General features: G+C 39.4%; 1 long non-coding RNA gene across 1 annotated transcript; it reads right to left on the bottom strand.

Annotated features, from left to right (window-relative positions):
* Positions 1 to 3,389: 3,389 nt before the first annotated feature.
* On the bottom strand, positions 3,390 to 21,201 carry LOC117500990. The gene is made up of 3 exons (XR_004557908.1): positions 21,103 to 21,201; positions 8,919 to 8,920; positions 3,390 to 3,400 (listed from the first exon to the last, which is right to left on the bottom strand). It is a non-coding gene; the product is annotated as an uncharacterized LOC117500990 (long non-coding RNA).
* Between the last annotated feature and the right edge of the window lie 268 nt (positions 21,202 to 21,469).

The raw sequence follows: 21,469 nt of genomic DNA, 5'->3' as shown, positions 1-21,469 counted from the left end.
ATTAATTAATGCTTCGATCTTAAATATGATCAATCTATCTTTATTAGTTGGCTATGTACCACAGGCTTTTAAGGTGGCAGTAATTAAACCATTACTTAAAAAGCCATCACTTGACCCAGCTATCTTAGCTAATTATAGGCCAATCTCCAACCTTCCTTTTCTCTCAAAAATTCTTGAAAGGGTAGTTGTAAAACAGCTAACTGATCATCTGCAGAGGAATGGTCTATTTGAAGAGTTTCAGTCAGGTTTTAGAATTCATCATAGTACAGAAACATCATTAGTGAAGGTTACAAATGATCTTCTTATGGCCTCAGACAGTGGACTCATCTCTGTGCTTGTTCTGTTAGACCTCAGTGCTGCTTTTGATACTGTTGACCATAAAATTTTATTACAGAGATTAGAGCATGCCATAGGAATTAAAGGCACTGCACTGCAGTGGTTTGAATCATATTTATCTAATAGATTACAATTTGTTCATGTAAATGGGGAATCTTCTTCACAGACTAAGGTTAATTATGGAGTTCCACAAGGTTCTGTGCTAGGACCAATTTTATTCACTTTATACATGTTTCCCTTAGGCAGTATTATTAGACGGCATTGCTTAAATTTTCATTGTTACGCAGATGATACCCAGCTTTATCTATCCACGAAGCCAGAGGACACACACCAATTAGCTAAACTGCAGGATTGTCTTACAGACATAAAGACATGGATGAGCTCTAATTTCCTGCTTTTAAACTCAGATAAAACTGAAGTTATTGTACTTGGCCCCACAAATCTTAGAAACATGGTGTCTAACCAGATCCTTACTCTGGATGGCATTACCCTGACCTCTAGTAATACTGTGAGAAATCTTGGAGTCATTTTTGATCAGGATATGTCATTCAATGTGCATATTAAACAAATATGTAGGACTGCTTTTTTGCATTTGCGCAATATCTCCAAAATTAGAAAGTTCTTCTCTCAGAGTGATGCTGAAAAACTAATTCATGCATTTATTTCCTCTAGGCTGGACTATTGTAATTCATTATTATCAGCTTGTCCTAAAAGTTCCCTGAAAAGCCTTCAGTTAATTCAAAATGCTGCAGCTAGAGTGCAAACAGGGACTAGAAGGAGAGAGCATATCTCACCCATATTGGCCTCTCTTCATTGGCTCCCTGTTAATTCCAGAATAGAACTTAAAATTGTTCTTATTACTTATAAGGTTTTGAATAATCAGGTCCCATCTTATCTTAGGGACCTCATAGTACCATATCACCCCAATAGAGTGCTTCGCTGTCAGACTGCAGGCTTACTTGTAGTTCCTAGGGTTTGTAAGAGTAGAATGGGAGGCAGAGCCTTCAGCTTTCAGGCTCCTCTCCTGTGGAACCAGCTCCCAATTCAGATCAGGGAGACAGACACCCTCTCTACTTTTAAGCTTAGGCTTAAAACTTTCCTTTTTGCTAAAGCTTATAGTTAGGGCTGGATCAGGTGACCCTGAGCCATCCCTTAGTTATGCTGCTATAGACTTAGACTGCTGGGGGGTTCCCATGATGCACTGTTTCTTTCTCTTTTTGCTCTGTATGCACCACTCTGCATTTAATCATTAGTGATCGATCTCTGCTCCCCTCCACAGCATGTCTTTTTCCTGGTTCTCTCCCTCAGCCCCAACCAGTCCCAGCAGAAGACTGCTCCTCCCTGAGCCTGGTTCTGCTGGAGGTTTCTTCCTGTTAAAAGGGAGTTTTTCCTTCCCACTGTAGCCAAGTGCTTGCTCACAGGGGGTCGTTTTGACCGTTGGGGTTTTACATAATTATTGTATGGCCTTGCCTTACAATATAAAGCGCCTTGGGGCAACTGTTTGTTGTGATTTGGCGCTATATAAATAAACTTGATTTGATTTGATTTGATTTTTAAAGAATTTATTTACAAATTTTGGTGGAATATAAGTATTTGGTCACCCACAAACAAGCAAGATTTCTGGCTCTCACAGACCTGTAAGTTCTTCTTTAAGAAGCTCTTCTGTCCTCCACCTGTTACCTGTATTACTGGCTCCTGTTTGAACTTGTTATCTGTTTAAATGATACCTATCCACAGCCTCAAACAGTCAGACTCCAAACTCAACCATGGCCACGACCAAAGAGCTGTTGAAGGACACCAGGAAGAAAATTGTAGATGTGCAACAGGCTGGGAAGAGTGAGTGTACAATAGTCAAGCAGGTTGGTGTGAATAAATCAACTGTGGGAGCAATTGTAAGAAAATGGAAGACATACAAGATCATTAATAATCTCCCTCGATCTGGGGCTACACACAAGATCTCATCCCGTGGGGTCAAAATGATCATGAGAATGGTGAACAAAAATCCCAGAACTACATGGAGGGACCTGATGAATGACCTGCAGAGAGCTGGGACCAAAGTAACAAAGGCTACACACTACGCACAGAGGGACTCAAATCCTGCAGTGCCAGGCGTGTCCCCCTGCTTGAGACAGTACATGTCCAGGTACATCTGAAGTTTGCCAGAGAGCATATGGATGCTCCAGAAGAGGACTGGGAGAATATCATGTGGTCAGATGAAACCAAAATAGGACATTTTGGTAAAAACTCAACTCGTCGTGTTTGGAGGAAGAAGAATGCTGAGTTGCATTCCAACAACACCATACCTACTGTGAAGCATGCGGGTGGAAACATCATGCGTTGGGGCTGTTTTTCTGCAAAGGGGACAGGACGACTGATCTGTGTTAAGGGAAGAATGAACGGGGCCATTTCTTGTGAGATTTTAAGCCAATACCTCCTTGCATCAGTGAGAGCACTGGAGATGCAATGTGGCTGGGTCTTCCAGTATGACAATGATCCCAAACACACCGCTCGGGCAATGAAGGAGTGACTGCATAAAAAGCATTTCAAGGTCCTGGAATGGTCTAGCCAGTCTCCATACCTCAACCCCATAGAAAATTTGTTGAGGGAGTTGAAAGTCCGTGTTGCCCAGCGACAGCCACAAAACATCACTGCCCTAGAGGAGATCTGCATGGAGGAATCGGTCAAAATACCAGCTACACTGTGTGCAAACCTGGTGAAGACTTACAGGAAATGTTTGACCTCTGTCATTGCCAAACAAAGGTTATGTTACAAAGTATTGAGTTGAACTTTTGTTATTGACCAAATACTTATTTTCCACCATAATTTACAAATAAATTCTTTAAAAATCCTACAATGTGATTTTCTGGATTTTTTTTTCTCATTTTGTCTCTCACAACTGTTTGTTGTGATTTGGCGCTATATAAAAAAAAAAATTGATTGATTGATTGATTTTTCTAAATAAGAGAACTTGCACAATCAGGTACTGACTAAATACTTTTTTGCCCCACTGAATATATATTAAGAAAAAGTTAAATCAAATGGAAACACAAAGTAATGGAAACAACTAGTAAATGTAGTTGATCCGAAATGCTAAGGAAGACCTAAGGTGAAAATTAAAAAAAAGAATTTGCTGGATGTCTGCTAGACAGGTAAGAAGACACTTACACGGGTCTACTGTGTCAGTTGGCAATACTAATGTTCTTTACAGTTACTAAATTTTATAACCCCAATTCCAGTGAAGTTGGGACGTTGAATAAAATGTAAATAACAACAGAATATAATGATGTGCAAATCCTCTCCAACCTATATTCAGTTGAATACACCACAAAGACAAGATATTAATGTTCAAACTGATTAAATTAATTGTTTTTGTGGAAATATTTGCTCATTTTGAAATGGATGCCTGCAACACATTTCAAAAAAGCTGGGACAGTGGTATGTTTACCACTGTGTTACATCACCTTTACTTCTAACAACACTCAATAAGCGTTTGGGAACTGAGGACACTAATTGTTGAAGCTTTGTAGGTGGAATTCCTTCCCATTCTTGCTTGATGTAGGACTCCAGTTGTTCAACAGTCTGAGGTCTCCGTTGTCGTATTTTGCGCTTCATAATGCACCACACATTTTCAATGGGCGACAGGTCTGGACTGCAGGCAGGCCAGTCTAGTACCCGCACTCTTTTACTACGAAGCCACACTGTTGTAACACGTGCAGAATGTGGCTTGGCATTGTCTTGCTGAAATAAGCAGGGACGTCCCTGAAAAAGACGTTGCTTGGATGGCAACATGTGTTGATCCAAAACCTGGATGTACCTTTCAGCATTGATGGTGCCATCACAGATGTGTAAGTTGTCCATGTCATGGACACTAACACACCCCCATACCATCACAGATGCTGGCTTTTGAACTTTGCGCTGGTAACAATCTGGATGGTCTTTTTCCTCTTTTGTCCAGAGGACACGACGTCCATGATTTACAAAAACAATTTGAAATGTGGACTCATCAGAGCACAGCACACTTTTCCACTTTGCATCTGTCTATTTCAAATGACCTCGGGCCCAGAGAAGGCGGTGGCGTTTCTGGATGTTGTTGATGTATGACTTTCGCTTTGCATGGTTGAGTTTTAACTTGCACTTGTAAATGTAGCGATGAACTGTGTTAACTGAAAATGATTTTCTTAAGTGTTCCTGAGCCCACGCAGTAAGATCCTTTACACAATGATGTTGTTTTTTTTAATGCAGTGCCGCCCGAGGGATCAAAGGTCATGGGCATTCAAGGTTAGTTTTCGGCCTTGTCGCTTACGTGTAGAAAGTTCTCCAGATCCTCTGAATCTTCTGATCATATTATGGACTGTAGATGATGGAATTCCTAAATTGCTTGTAATTGAACATTGAGAAACATTGTTCTTAAACTGTTGGATGATTTTTTTTCACACAATTGTTCACCAAGTGGTGATCCTCGCCCCATCATTGCTTGTGAATGGCTGAGCCTTTTGGAGATGCTCCTTTTATACCCAATCATGACACTCACCTGTTTCCAATTAGGTGCTCTTTGAGCATTCATCAACGTTCCGAGTCTTTTCTTGCCACGTCCCAACTTTTTGGAAACGTGTTGCAGGCATCCATTTCAAAATGAGCATATATTTGCACAAAAACAATAAAGTTTATCAGTTTGAACATTAAATATCTTGTCTTTGTGGTGTATTCAATTGAATATAGGTTGAAGAGGATTTGTAAATCATTGTATTCTGTTTTTATTTACATTTTACACAATGTCTCAACTTCATTGGAATTGGAGTTGTACTTGGTTTGTCAAAATGAGTCAGTGGAAGACTAATAATGTGTTATCGTGGTAAAATGGTATAAATGGGCTGCATTTATATAGCACTTTTCCATCTGCACCAGATGCTCAAAGCGATTTACAATTATGCTTCACATTCACCCAAACACACTCACACTGATGTCAGGGTGCTGCCATTACACACTGGGAGCAACTTGGGGATTAAGGACCTTGCCCAAGGGCCCTTAGTGATTTTCCGGTCAGGCTGGGATTTGAAGCGAGGATCCTCTGGTCTCAAGCCCAACGCTTAACCACTAGACCATCACCTCCCTCTCACCATCACAATCATCATAGCTTTAGGTGAGGGAGCTTCAAATTCAGCCTTTTGGATGTATGACACATTTCATGATGCACGATTCAGCAGAGAGGACTGCACTGACTGGACAAAGCCAAGGAGACACCCGTGCTTCATCAGGCTGTCACTTTTAGAGGTGGAGATGGACCCATAGTATGCCTATAGGACCCATGGCGGTGTTGCGGATGCGTTAAAAAATTCACAAAATTCAGCACTTTCCCACACTTGACTTGGCTTTGTTCGACTCTTAGCTGTAAGTTGGAAACTCTCAGTTCCCAGTTTCCAGTGAATGCAGCATGCACTTCAAACCTTTGGACATGTGCATGTGCACATGTGCTTCCTCCAAAAAATTCACAAAACAAACTAACTACATTTACAATGGAATTCTTCATAATATAAATTATTTGCCAGCACTAAAATTAGCTGTAATTCTGCAATATACAGAAGTAATTTCAACATAAGGTGAGTTTTGTGGACACCTTTATGCACGTATGCTTAAAGCCGTTGCACCATTTTGTATGTATTTTTAATTTTGTATGATGTTGTATGCATTTGTCTTTATACAGACACAAAACTATAACTTACATGTACATTTGGTCATAGTCCAAGGGGACATGAAGACAGTAAAGGCAATCTGACATTCATTCCCAATGACATTGAACTTCACCTAAATTACTGACTTCTCGATGACCTTGTGAAACCAAACCACGTTGACAATCAAATTCTTTGATCTTTGCCAAAAAGTATTTAGTTAAGAGTAATTGGTATGATAATGAAGGTTGACCCAAAATTGCCTGTCTTCCTCTTCTTCAAAATTGCTCTCTTCATTCTTTATTGCTCTTCATTTCATTATTATGATCATGAAGGTTGACCTGATAAGGAAGTTTGGCAGAAATAAGGAAGCTGACGAACATAACCTTGATCACAATGACTGACCTTTACCAAATTTGACAGTGCTGAGCAATTCTGGAACCCACCACCTTATGTGTGCCATGTTTTATGCAAATCAGAATTAAAAACTTTAATTTTGACCTTTTACCCAATTAGCTTGACCCCAGTAATTGACCTGTGGAAAGTTTGACCTCGCCTGGACAATTCCACAACCCACCTGCATATGTGTGTCAGGTTTGGGTGACATCTGAGTGAGTTTTGACCTTTGACCCAATGATCTTGGCCTTTGCCAGACAAACCCCTTAAGAGCAATTCTGGATTCAGCCTACATGTACAGAGAAAATTTGATGGAAATTACGACAAGCACCTTGGATTCCTCTCTCAATCAAGTCAGAAAAAAAAAAATTATTGCTTTCCAAAAATAGTTTTCACTTTATGTCTGAGGAATATTTTGAATATTTCATGCAAATGACTTTGGCTGCTACTTCATTATGGCAATGACTGGTATCCCAGTACAGGTACATGAGTGGCTCTTCTGCTGTAAATGCTGTGAAGAACTGAGCCAAAACATTTTTATTACTGAAAGGGATTTGAAGGGGACAGCAGGAGAACCCTTAGTTTACCCCCTCAATCCTCTCACACTCACACACACACGCACGCACACACACACACACACACACACACACACACACACACAGGAGCATAGATTGATGAAAGTTCCTGCCTCAGCCCTGGCATTGCTGGTTCCATTCCTGTCTGCTTTGATTGTGAATATAATACTTCAAACAATATGTACAAATACTACAAGTCCCCATCATCAGCTTGGTTTGTGCTATGTGTTGGAGTCACCATTAATGGGCCTGGCAAAGGACGACGATGCTGTGGGTCTCCTCATCCCTTCAGCATTCTCTGCACTTCACATTCCTGGAAAACTGTAAATGTTATTTGGTGTATTGTACTTTAAAATTGATCAAATACTAAATATAGCTTTTAAGCGTGAGACAAGATACAAGTATGAAGACGGTTTGCCAAAAACGGTCTTCAGTGGTGCATGTGTGTACATTATTATTATTATTATTATTATTATTATTATTATTATTATTATTGTTGTTATTTTCCTGTTTTTTTTTCTTGTAATCTTTTAAATGTCAGAAAATATCCGAGGTTTTATTCTTTTAAATTGTGTAAAATATGAGGGGGTTTTTTTGTAATAAACCTACCCTCCACTTTTTTTTTTTTGTTTTCTTTTTTTTTTTAAACCTTATCTTATTTAAGGTAATCTCACTGATGTGCGACTGATGGAGAGGACTGAGATACACAAAATCATGCCCAAATAGGCAAAAAGGCAACAACTTTTTTTTGTGGAATCTCACTTAATTGGTCCTCCTGATGCCTGCATGCATGGTGGCGATTGTCCGCTGAATGCCGTCCGGAGTGGTGGGAAAAATACAGCCACAAATTGAGCAGTCCACACACCTACTGTGCAACAGACAATGACATGGCATGACACACACACACACACACACACACAGAAGTTAAGCAGCACTGGCATGTGCATGAATGATGTGCAGCACTTTCACAGATGTTGAACGTCACTGGCGTGGCTGAAATTTATGGCATGTTTGTGCACAATGTGCTTACAGTGGATGTGGACTATTACATTGTTATTATGTGAAAGAGGCTGTAAAAATTCCCCCGACATCAGGCAGAAAAAACACTGAAAATAATAATGAAATAAAGTAAAATAAATAATAAAATAATAAGAAATAATTATTAAAAACAAACAAAATATGTGGAAAGCCACTCATGGACTCGCAGAATGATGCGCAGGAGCTGCTACACATCAATATTATTGTCCCAGCTGGTGACTGTCCTCTCCTCCCCAAAACGACCACTCAGTCCTCCACTGGCCAAGCATTGTAATTCGCTCAAAGTGCTGCTCCATGTGCCCATGAGCTCTGTGATCCTCTGAAAGTGCTCTGATAAAACAAAGGCAGAGTGCTGGAGTAGTTCTCATTCAATGGCAGGTGTGCAGTGACCAGGAGCATTAAACTTAATATCCACTTCTGTCCTCAGAAAAATAACTCATTAAATATGAATCCGGCCCGTGCAGCTTGTCTGTGGGTGGACAGGATATGTTCAGCCACTCCTTCTTGTGTACAGCAGGTGAGTGCTGGCCGGCTGGATGCTGCTGGACTTGTTCGGCCACTTCCAGAAGTGCTGTTCCTCACCGATCATGTAAAAGGAAAAGTGTGTGTTAACTCCTCACAAGTTGTCCCACATGTTGTGCACGTTCTGAGTCGCCGAGATGACGTGGTGAGGGGTACATTTATTGCGTGAATTTTTTGATATGTTCAAAAGTGAAGTGATGCGCGGGCACCACCCCGCGACTGAGGTGAGGAGATGGTGAGCATCTACACACCTTGTGCCAAACTGCACAAATTTCCTTGGGGATGCCGTTTGCTGACTGTCGCAGCCCAGTGAGATACTCACCTAAGTGCACTGAACTCCTGTGCTGAAGTCAAAGACCAAGGAGACTGTTTGACCTTCTTCTACTTCTTCTTTATGCGTTCATCATAAAATATCATGTCAGTCAAGGAACATTATGCGTCTGAGGAACTGTTGTGCTGCCACTCTCTACTTCCCTCATCAACACAAAATGGAGAACTATATCCAGTTATGTGCTGCATAACACCACCTTGCTGCCAGCTGTATAGTAAGTCTTAGTTTGTGAGAAATTGTAGCTAATAACTTGCTGGCGTGGAAGTGATTCCTCCTCAGCTGCTCTGCTCGATTTTATTTATGAAAAAAGACAATATGTAGAATGATAGATACACTGAAAATGCGTGCCTACCCTCATCACAAATGTGACCTTTCAACCATTTACAAATTGTGGCGCACACAAGGCCTCCACCATTTTTCACCCCCACCGGACAATCCCCTATTTGATCCGTTACCAGGTGTCATGACATGGAAGAGTGGGTTGATCTTGACACCCTGTGATATCATCTATAGGTTTTATGAAGAAAGACTTTGAAGCTCAAATGGGACAGTTCTAGATGTAGGAGTGCCTGACTCCGCCAAACTGACGGTCAACCCATAAATGGGCAAAGGCATGGAGTGTGGGCAACGCTGGCATGAAAAGGGTGGTATGAATGAAGCCAGAACATGCCCATTAGCATATTTTTGCAGACTGGCTGGTGGTATTAAAAACTGTAACCAGTATACAGCCTTATTAACCTTACCAATGTCAGTCGCTAACATCCCCAGGCTAGCAATACATCTTAATTAGTACCAGTGGTGGGCACAGCTAACCAAAAAGTTAGCTTCAATAACCGCTAATCTGTAAAGTGAAAAGTTAAGTTTTATAATGTAAACCAAAAAAAAAAAACACTAAAAAAATAAATAAATAGAAGAACTTACAGCTAACCACTAACTTTTAGTATTGATTTGGTAAGCCACTTTCAAATTTAAGCACAGCGTGGGACTCTGAGTAAATTCAAAGGTGATCACAACCCCAAAACAAACAACAAAAGCCAGAGATTTTGTCTTTATGTGCCCTGCCAGCTGCTACAAAGACATGCTACTTACTTTCCAAACACAACAACACAGACAGTGGCAGAAGAGATCAAATGCAAGGCACTTTTCACTCATGGTTTCATTTATAAATAAAACTAATTCCGGACAGTTTCTAGTCATTAACTGCAACTCTGTCATTTTTACAAAGTGAAAATATCGCACATATCTTTTAAAGTAATGTGCTAATTCTGAAGGTTTGAGCCTTAACCGACACAGGCGCCAAAAGGCATTAGGGGAAATGAGTCTCTTCTCATCACCCCCACCCCCCCACCCCCGTCAAAATGCATAGAACATTGCCATCTACTGGATGGTAGTGTGAAAAGCAACCAACGTGTGATCCACAAATACTGAATCACACTTCACAAACACAATTTTAAGATTTGCAAATGCATTTTTTTAACAAATGAAAAAAAAAATGACATATTTACAAATACACATTTATTTGTAAAAACCAACACACAAGTTATAAATCAGAAATTTGTGTTTGTGGATCACAAAACACATGTAAGGACTATTTGTAGATCACCCTTTGTGCATTTACAGGTATTAAGAGACAAATTTAACTCCATAAATAAGTGTCTTTTCGCTTAAAAAGTAAAGATTGTCATGTATACACTGTCTTTAAAGCAGACAAACTGTCGATTGCTGCTGCAATGCATTATAGTAGGAGTTTGGAGTTTGTTATTTTTATTGTAGTACATGTTAGTTTAGCAGTATTGTTCATGTTATAGATTTGTTGTGTTTTGATAGTTCAAGTAGTGTAATTACTTTGGTGAAGAGTTATGTTGTGACCATGAGTGAAAAGTGCTTTTCATTTGATTTCTTTTCCCACTGTCTGTGCTGTCATGTGTGAAAGTAACACAGTTTTTTTTTGTTTTTTTGTTTTGTTTTTTTGTGTTTTTTGCAGTGGTAGCTGGTAGCTGGCAGCTTAGCTAAAATTTCCATAAAAATAGTTCATTTTGTGGTAAAAGCATGGAATTTGGCACACATATTATAAATTAACCAATATTTATTTTCAGATATGGAGCCATCCTGGAGTTGACCTCTACAGCAAAAACAGCAAAAATGGTGACAGAGGCAAGTTTCAGTAGTTACAGAGGTCAAAAGTTAAAGTTGGTCCAATTTTGGTAAAAAAAAAAAATGATGCAAATTATTGGATGAAGTAAGAGCATTTTAAAAAGGACTACTTTGCACCATCTTTCATGTTTAGTTATCATGTTACAGGGTAACATATATCATATATCATATGTCGACCTTGTTTGACCTTTACTTTGGAGACAAAGCATTCAGCACAGTCAAAGCAATTCCATTTATTAATCCTTATGTATTATTTATTATTATTATTTATTATTTATTAATCACTTATTACCAAAATTGGAGCAACTTTAACTTTTGACCCCTGTACAAACTGGAACTGATTTTTGCAACCAGTTTTTGCCATTTGTACCCCATAACTCTAGAACATTCAGTCACAGATAGTCCAAACTATACATTTTTGGAATCATTATGATCAGACAAATAATGTGGTATAGTTTTCAACATGATTGGAGCATTTTCCAATTTTGACCCCCTGAGTAATTCTTTATTGACCCCTGTGGCTCATTAGAGGTCAGCTCCAGGATGGCTCCATATCTGAAAATGAAAATAGACATTAGTTAATTTCTCATTCTCATTCTCATTCTCTTTATTTATTTCATTCATAAAATAAAACAAAAACACAAGAGTAAATACAATTACCAAGTTACCATGAAAAAGGAAAAGGAGCAGAAAGAAGTAATAACTTATAACATCTGCCCCCATCACACACAAGAAAATATAACAGTTCCATCAAACTTTAACAGCCATATGACTTTTTTAAGACACAATACTCATACGAATAACACAGAGCAGTTTAAAAAGCACTACTCTGAAATTTCATATTTTTTCAACACAGACAATTTTAAGTTATTTTTAAACACATGTATTGACTTAGAAATGTTTATTTCATTGTCAAGACTGTTCCATAAATCAACACCTCTGACTGAAATACACTTTCCTTTAGTTGTAGTTCTATACCTGGGTTTTACGAAAACTTCAGTTCCTTTCAATTCATATTTACTTTCTCTTTTGGTGAATCTATTTTGTAGATTAATAGGTAAATTTTTAAAATGAGCTTTGTACATAGTTTTTAAAATATTAATTTCTATCAATTCAGTAAATTTCAAGATTTTCAACTGTATAAAATTTAGAATATGTGTGCATAATTCCATGCTTTTATCACAAAATGAATGTTTTGCTATGCCACCCCATTATGTCTCAAGAATAAAAGGTTTCAATTGTTAAATTATAAGACCCTTTGCACCTCGCTGAACCTTCAGGAGCAGACTGCAGTTTTCTTGTACTTGTGTAATTTCCGTGTTAAGTGCACTTAAACAAATTTGAACCAAAGCAGCCTGTAATCCATGCCTGAGCAAAATCTGTCCTTGAGAGACGGGATTCTAAGCAAGATTGGAGTTTGGGGTTTCCTGCTGTAGATTGGAGGATGAGAGAGGAGGAGACGGAGCGGACCTAAGAGAATACTTTGTCTCGGAGTAATGCTGGATATGTATGTACTCTTGCTGCAGTCATACATAATGTAATAAGCCATTTTTGTCTCCGGCTGCTGGTGCTGAACGACAAAGAGCCAGTGTTGGTGCCTCTGCCGTGATTATGTAAGTGTCTCCATTCCTGTGACTTCATCCCCTCTCTGGGGAAAAAAACGTTTTCTCCACTGACATGTGAACCATTCCAAGCTGTAAGATTGCTCCAAAATACATGCATTTCTAATCGACACAATAAGTGTGCCATGTTCAATCAATTTTTTGGCTGCACTTACTGGTGCATGATGGATTTAATATTTTGTTAGTGCATATTTCGTAATGCAACTTTATCATTTTGCAGCGTGCACAGAGCTAGGATGAGAAATGTGTGGCTATTTTTCATCGATCCTCTTTCTTGGCACATGAAACTAATTCCAGGAGAATTTTATTTTTCTCACTCTCTCTCTCTCTCTCTCTCTCTCTCTCTCTCTCTCTATCTCTCCTCTCTCTCTCTTAAAAGTGGAAAATCTGAAGTAATTGGTTTCTGAATAAAAGGAAATAAAAATGCAGTAGGGAAGAACACATGCATCTAATTCTTTTGCTTTCTTGGAGAAAATGCGGCTGGCCGTAGACTTGGGGAATTCTCGCAGTCGAGCATTCACACTCAACAATCAGTAGCATCACTGAGGCTCTATCGTCTGCATTTCTAATTACGGAGCTACAGGTCAGCATCCAGCATGCTGAGGCTATTTAGATTAAGGCTCACAGCTCTGCAGTCTTGACAAATTTAAGACAGGAAGGTTTCAGGACGACAGGCGTTTTCTGAAGTTCCTGGTAAAAATACATAATTGGCTGAGTATCAGGGGAACCTACTGGCAACAAATTACAATTGAAAGGAAGAGCGCAACTGATGATTTCCATTCAGACTACAATAACTCTGGAGGTTTTTCAATGCACAGTCAGACGTATTACCTGAAATGAATCTGCTCTGACAATAACCCATTACATTACCAAGTGTGTCAAGTGTTCAGAAACCCCATGTTCTTGTCATATTTAGGAGTTAATCTGTGGCTGTATGAAGGAGGAGGTCTCCATGTGCTCTAACAGGATTGTGATTTGGTGTCAAACTGACTCCAAGATACAAAACAATTCCTTATTATTGGTATTTAACTGGATATATGCATAGACTTTTGCAAAAAGCAAAAAATGTCAGTTCATAAATATTTATCACCTACAAATCTTTGTAATTAATATCGTTAAAAAAATAACTTCATGTACTCAAATCTTTGACTTATGCAAACAATGTGTCTTAGCATTATTCAGTGTCACAGAAAACTATCATTTTAACTCACATTTATTATTCATACTGCCACATTGGTATTTCTGTTTACATTATTTATTAATGAAAATCTTACCCAGTATGATCCATTCCACAGAAATTCTGATTATGTTCTCTTCGTTATTGAGGAGATAGAGATGTAATATCAATGAACACAAAATTAAATTAACAATAGTGTTCAAGAATACTAACACCCATGCTGATGATGATTATTAATCATCCAAGTTGAGGCATGTGTTTAAATTACTCCCACAGTCATCTGAGACATACTACAGTACAAGTCAAGTTTTTGCTGCTGGCACACCTGTAGCCTTCCATCGTGCCATGTCAAGATGTTCAGATACAGTTGTTCCTTCAAAGTCCTTCAGCATTATTTCATCAGAAAAGATGGAGGAAGTGATGCATTCACTGTGCGTCGGACATTTCAAAGAGTCACGAAATTTTCACCTCGTTTCTGCTTAAAACTGACTTAGAATGATTTAAGAGGTTTTACTTTTATCATCTGATGTTTAATAATCCCATGAATCCATTTGATTGCTTTGGGTGAAGAGACTCTGTCTCAGATTTGCTGCTGTGGTCCGAAATGACGCATGTGCAGATGCAAAAGGCGGACCGATTTTTAGGGGCGGGACCGTTCAGTCTGCGATGCTGGACTTGAGCTGGATCCAGATTCCACAACACAATGCAATAATTGCATATTGATCCAGAATGTTCCAACTGATCACCATGTTGCAATCTGATATTTAATTCACAAGCTGAAACAAAATAGTGTCTTCCTGATCTTGTTTTTTTACATCGTGATGTCATATGTTTCTGCTGCAGGGCCTGCATATTGATCCAGATCACTCCCAACATCCAACACTAACAGGGGGGTCATTCCATCTCAAGTCACCCAGATGCTCCCAGGTCACCCTCAGGGCCCCTTCACACATAGTATGAATATGTACAAATCAGGGTGAATCACAGTGAAACAGCTTGTATGAGTGAACCATGAAAACATCGACCCGACATCGGGAGGGACACGTAGTCGGGCAGGCATGAATGATCCTGCTGCAACAGTTTCAGAGCGTGCACAAACCTGTCGCAGTGGGAGCACAGTGCGAGCAGCTGGAGCTTGTGTAATCACATCACGCAGTTGCTGTGAAAAAAAAAAAAACATGCCACCCACGGGATTCAAATCTGTAATTTACAAAAGCTCTGATTGCCAGCCAGAAACTTTACCATTGTGCTACCATCACTGTCCTGTAAAAGGTGCATACAAATGCCTGAAATCAACAAAGAGATAGACGTATTTAAAAAAAATAATAAAACCACACATCATATAAACACATTTTATTGAATTTGAGCGTCTGATGCAGATGGAAAAGCACTATATAAATGCAGTCCATTTATATAAATGCAGTCCATTGAATCCCTCTTATCAAGCGAACAATACAAGTAAGTTCCCATGGTCACCCATAGTCACAGACAGTCATGTAATGACATGAATGATGCAGTGCACTCTTGTCATGTCCACATCTACTGGCCTGGCGTGGACGGCCCAACACGTGTATCCTGTGGACGGTGCGCTGCAGGACAGATACCAGTCATGTGAAACGAGCTCATGTGGGTGACGTGACATTCAGCTTGCCTGCTGGCATGTTATGATCTGATGGTCTGTTTCACCTGTGGGCACCTTGTCAAATGGCACGACCTGCACTCACTCGCTGCAGCCCATCGCAACAGCAATATATGCTTTTAGTATGTCCATATGAGCACAGGAAGTAGACACACAAATGTCACATTGCCCAGCTGTGAGTTCATGCCTGTCCAAACACGGTACGTGTTCCCCAACCGTAACTTCCAGAACCAGAGATCTCAACAGCGTAGCTGTTGACGCCAATGCCCCCTATCAGTTCAGTGCACACCAATGTGTCACTCTGTTTCTCTGTTATGTGCTCAGTTGTTTTTAGTATTTTACTACTATTTAGTTATCCCCCATCTGCAACACACCACCACATGTGTTTCTGGATGGGGGAAGCCACACATACGCGATTCCACACGCACGGCACAGTGTTGCGGGGGTAGCCGACACGCTGCACGCCACGTGTGTTGATGTTTTTGCAACGCCACACTGTGGGGGCACTTAGACAAATTTATAGCCAGCTCGAAAGTGATCGTCTGCTCACTATTTTCATGCTAACAGCTGTGAATGGCCACACATTTTCTAATGCCAAGCGAGCAATATTAGTTGTTGTGTGTGTCACTGGAATTTGGCCGAAACCTGTCGCAAGAGGACTGGAATGGCTCTCTCACAGGGCACACTCTGTCTTTCAGCTGCTGGTGTGCACAAATTGTAACAACAGGTGTATGAGGCGTATGAATTTGTGCTTACGTTACAATATCACAAACCAAAGGATTATTGTATATTTCATGCTTCTGAATCCTGACATGCCGTGAGACTAGGTTACGTATTGCAATATGATTCCTGCTTCGTGTGCAATTCAGTCACATTTGTATTATGTGTGAAGGGACCATACAGTTCTGTTCTGTCCATTTGATATGTTATTTCTATTACAAAGTTATGGTGAATGCAATATAGGTCTGTATCTTTCAACATTTGAATTGCAGCCTTTGAAGTTTTTGTGAATTTTTCACATATCGTGAAAACTGTTTTCTCTACCAACTTTGCACATTAATGAATGAAACTCCCTATATGCCCATACACAGCCTTGAAACTGCTCATGCCAGGCTACCTTTGGTGTAGAGTTTGGAAATGTTGGCAGTTTTGTTGTATCTAGTGGATCTGCCTTCCACAAAGGGCTCAAAATGATAGCACCCAAAATTTTACATGTCGTTTGTATCTTTGATTCATCAAAATCAGAGAAATATTGTATTGATTAGCTATGGCTATAGAATTTTTTGTATGATGGCTTGTGATGTAATGGAACATATTACACATTTAAATGATACACCAGGCTTGTTTTAACAAATTTATTGTTGTTGAAAAAATGCTAATTTTAAAAAAAGTTGTCAAATATACCGATTTTCATCACCCATATGCCATTGTGGTAGAGCTGACTATCATAGTCATATTTTTACCATATATCTTACATATCTCAAGATGATTAAATTCTTCTTCTTACTTATAAGGTTTTGAATAATCAGTCCCATCTTATCTTAGGGACCTAGTAGTACCATATCACCCCAATAGAGCGCTTCGCTCTCAGACTGCAGGCTTACTTGTAGTTCCTAGGGTTTGTAAGAGTAAATGGGAAGGCAGAGCCCTTCAGCTTTCAGGCTCCTCTCCTGTGGAACCAGCTCCCAATTCAGATCAGGGGAGAACAGACACCCTCTCTACTTTTAAGATTAGGCTTAAAACTTTCCTTTTTGCTAAAGCTTATGTTAGGGGCTGGATCAGGTGACCCTGAACCATCCCTTAGTTATGCTGCTATAGACGTAGACTGCTGGGGGGTTCCCATGATGCACTGTTTCTTTCTCTTTTTGCTCTGTATGCACCACTCTGCATTTAATCATTAGTGATCGATCTCTGCTCCCCTCCACAGCATGTCTTTTTCCTGGTTCTCTCCCTCAGCCCCAACCAGTCCCAGCAGAAGACTGCCCCTCCCTGAGCCTGGTTCTGCTGGAGGTTTCTTCCTGTTAAAAGGGAGTTTTTCCTTCCCACTGTAGCCAAGTGCTTGCTCACAGGGGGTCGTTTTGACCGTTGGGGTTTTACATAATTATTGTATGGCCTTGCCTTACAATATAAAGCGCCTTGGGGCAACTGTTTGTTGTGATTTGGCGCTATATAAAAAAATTGATTGATTGATTGATTGATATGCTGATGATATGATGATATACCTTACAGACTATCTTACTCATACACAATTTCATTGCTTTACTTAATGAATTGCCAAAAATGGTATAATTTCAACTGATTTTTACTGTTCAGATTTTAAAATCAATTATGAAACAATTATGAATAAAATAAAAAAATGAAGTAAAAATTTCAATCTAAAAACCCTTTTAGATGAGTATATTTACAGAGAACAAAACATTTATAACTGTGTTTACAACTGATTTACTAAGTACAATTAATATATGAACAACGCATTACAGATGATGCACAAAACGTTAAATAACAGTTTACAAATGCTTAACAAACATGTTTAATGGGTACTTATTATGAAGTGGTACCTATGTTGTATGGCTGGGGGGCCTGGCTGCCTTTTTGTTTCTGTCTTTTGTTTTTCCTTCCAGGTGGCTTGCATTTGGGACTGAGTGGCTGTGTTGCTGAGGTTATCAGGACCTCACCCTGATCACCTGTGGCTCGTCAGGACTCACAGCTGTGGTGCATCTATATGGATTGGAGCATGGTGGCATTTAAGACTGGAGTATATAGTGTGTATTTGCCAGAGACTCGACCTTGTGACCAGACGGGTGAGATCGTCGTCTCGGGAGCCATCTCATCATCAGTGGATGCAGAGAACGTCCAGGGTTTGATGCACGGTCTGTGAAAGAGGAGGGGGTGAGGTCTCACGCTCGTCAGCACACTTCCTGAGGTACGTTAGATTTTGTGACTAACGTTTATACAGTCAGTAAATGTGGTGTCCCTCACACCTTATTATATTGAGCTGTACGTTAGTCATGTATCGGCTTCCACTGCAGTGGAGTTTTGTGAACTGGATGTTCCATGCCTGCAGGTTGGGAAGCTGATTAGTAATTAAGCCAGGAAGTGTTTGCTGTTTATGTACACCTTTGAGTGGTCTCTCTGTGTGTAGAGTGTGGACTCACATAATGGTTCCTTCTTTCACAGACTCGGTTTGTTGCGGCCACCTGGGGGTGTCGGCGGGGTCCTTGGGTCCGAACGGCTTCTGGCTCTGGACCGTTAGCGCTGCTGGGAGCGCACCGTATCACCACCACGCCAGACCGCACACTCTTTTGTTGTTTTTGTATCACATCACTGTTATGTATTAAATTCAGTTAGCCTTTGTACCGTGCTCTGCTTATTTCATACTGGGTCCTTCAAACGCTGGTCGGTTCTCCGAGCTGCGTCCGACACATAACAACCTATTTAGGTTAATCCAATTAAACCTGCACTGTGAAATATTAATTGCCATGTACCCAGTATCGCTACCTTTGTACACAGGACTGAAAGCACGTGAGACCCACCTTTTGATGCATTATTTATCATTCCATTCATTTTCTGAATTCCTTTGAGCGTTCCACTTATCGGTGCTGAGTTCAAAGATAGTTCTTGTGTGTTTGCTTTTTTGCTTTTTGGAGTGATGTCTTTTTGAACTTTCAAGTGATACATGGTTGTCCCTAAATCAACACCTGTTAAAACACACACACAAAAGTCCATTCAAAGCACATTTCTCTTTAAGCTTTTGTAGTCTTGACAGCAATGTGGCATAAAGGGTTACACATTAAAAAACAGTGTAAGTAACTGATCAGTGATGAGTGAATGTTAACAACTTTTGTTGTAGAAAAACAGTCTTTCTAAGTGTTTTGGGTGCAAAGATCAGATGACTGAGCATGTGTTTACTTCAGTTGGCTTCAATGACTAATTTTCCAGGTACAGTTGCTTTGGTGTCTCAGAGCAGACGCTAAAAGTTTGCAGTTTGAAAGCCACATTTCTCAGAATCAAAAAAAAAAAAGTGACATCAACCTGCAGATGAATATTTTCATGAAAATTCAGTAAGATATATCTTATATATATTCCAATTCTAAGGTGGAACTATACCAGTATACAAAGGTATATCTAAATATCTAAAAAGGAAGAGTAAAATAGGAGAGTAGAAAGAGTAGAGTAGAGTAACTTAGGTGCCTGGTCTTGAGAACCAGGAATGGTAGGTTAAAAAGCTTTTTTATCCCAGTGTCCAAGGACATTCATGTGATTGCATTTGTTACATTACAGGATGGTGCTCCAGCTTTGCAACAGTGTGTAGGTCAGTTTAACCCTTCATGTCCCATGTGTGGTTTTGAGTATTTTCCACCCAAACACCCTACAGAAATCAAATCAAATCAATTTTATTTATATAGCACCAAATCACAACAAACAGTTGCCCCAAGGCGCTTTATATTGTAAGGCAAAGTCATATAATAATTACGGAAAACCCCAACGGTCAAAACGACCCCCTGTGAGCAAGCACTTGGCGACAGTGGGAAGGAAAAACTCCCTTTTAACAGGAGATATTGTGCAAATGCAAAAAAGCAGTCCTACATATTTGCTTAATATGCGCATTGAAGAAATATCCTGATCAAAATTGACTCCAAGATTTCTCACAGTATTACTGGAGGTCAGGGTAATGCCATCCAGAGTAAGGATCTGGTTAGACACCATGTTTCTAAGATTTGTGGGGCCAAGTACAATAACTTCAGTTTTATCTGAGTTTAAAAGCAGGAAATTAGAGGTCATCCATGTCTTTATGTCTGTAAGACAGTCCTGCAGTTTAGCTAATTGGTGTGTGTGCTCTGGCTTCATGGATAGATAAAGCTGGGTATCATCTGCATAACAATGAAAATTTAAGCAATGCTGTCTAATAATACTGCCTAAGGGAAACATGTATAAAGTGAATAAAATTGGTCCTAGCACAGAACCTTGTGGAACTCCATAATTAACCTTAGTCTGTGTAGAAGATTCCCCATTTACATGAACAAATTGTAATCTATTAGATAATATGATTCAAACCACCGCAGCACAGTGCCTTTAATACCTATGGCATGCTCTAATCTCTGTAATAAAATTTTATGGTCAACAGTATCAAAAGCAGCACTGAGGTCTAACAGAACAAGCACAGAGATGAGTCCACTGTCTGAGGCCATAAGAAGATCATTTGTAACCTTCACTAATGATGTTTCTGTACTATGATGAATTCTAAACCCTGACTGAAACTCTTCAAATAGACCATTCCTCTGCAGGATCCTCTGGTCTCAAGCCCAACACTTTAACCACTAGCTCATCACCCCCCCAGTGTGTTTAAAAAAGTGAGTTAAGATCAAAATCTTTATATTAGCTTTTATTTCCATACACACACATGCATTGGTAACTCTGTACATTCTATTCCAAATCAAAACATGAAGAAAAACTGATCAAATCTGTTATTACTTTACAGAAAGTGAAGAAAAAGGAATATGAGGTTGTTAAAAAAGCAGTGTTTGCATTTTTCTTTACAAACTTTTGCATTTACTGTATTAACTGAAAATTACAGTACTTGAAGATTTAGCTTTTCTGTGAATGACTGAATTAATATTTATTTGTATAACCACTGTGTCTGAGAACTGTGTTGCATGGAGTCGACCAACGTCTGGCACCTGTGAACAAGTACTCCAGCCCAGGACGATTGGACTACATTCTACAATTCCTCTGCATTTGTTGATTTTGTCTGGTTGATTTTTACTCCTGTCACTCACAATTCCACTCCCCTCTCAATCAAAGCCATGCCCTCCCACGCCAGAACGGGGCCAAAAGTTTGAAACTGAAAAAATAAGATCTGAAAGTGAAAAAAAGATCTGAAGACGAAAAAAGAAATATGAATGAAAATAAATTGTTGATCAAAATAATTACAGAGCTGAATCAAAAATTTATTTAAACTGAAAAATATATATCTTACACTTATTTTTATTTTGATAATACTTTTAAATGATTA

Source organism: Thalassophryne amazonica, chromosome 19 (assembly GCF_902500255.1).
Source record: "Thalassophryne amazonica chromosome 19, fThaAma1.1, whole genome shotgun sequence".
NCBI lineage: Eukaryota > Metazoa > Chordata > Actinopteri > Batrachoidiformes > Batrachoididae > Thalassophryne > Thalassophryne amazonica.
This window is presented reverse-complemented; position numbering and strand designations above follow the sequence as displayed.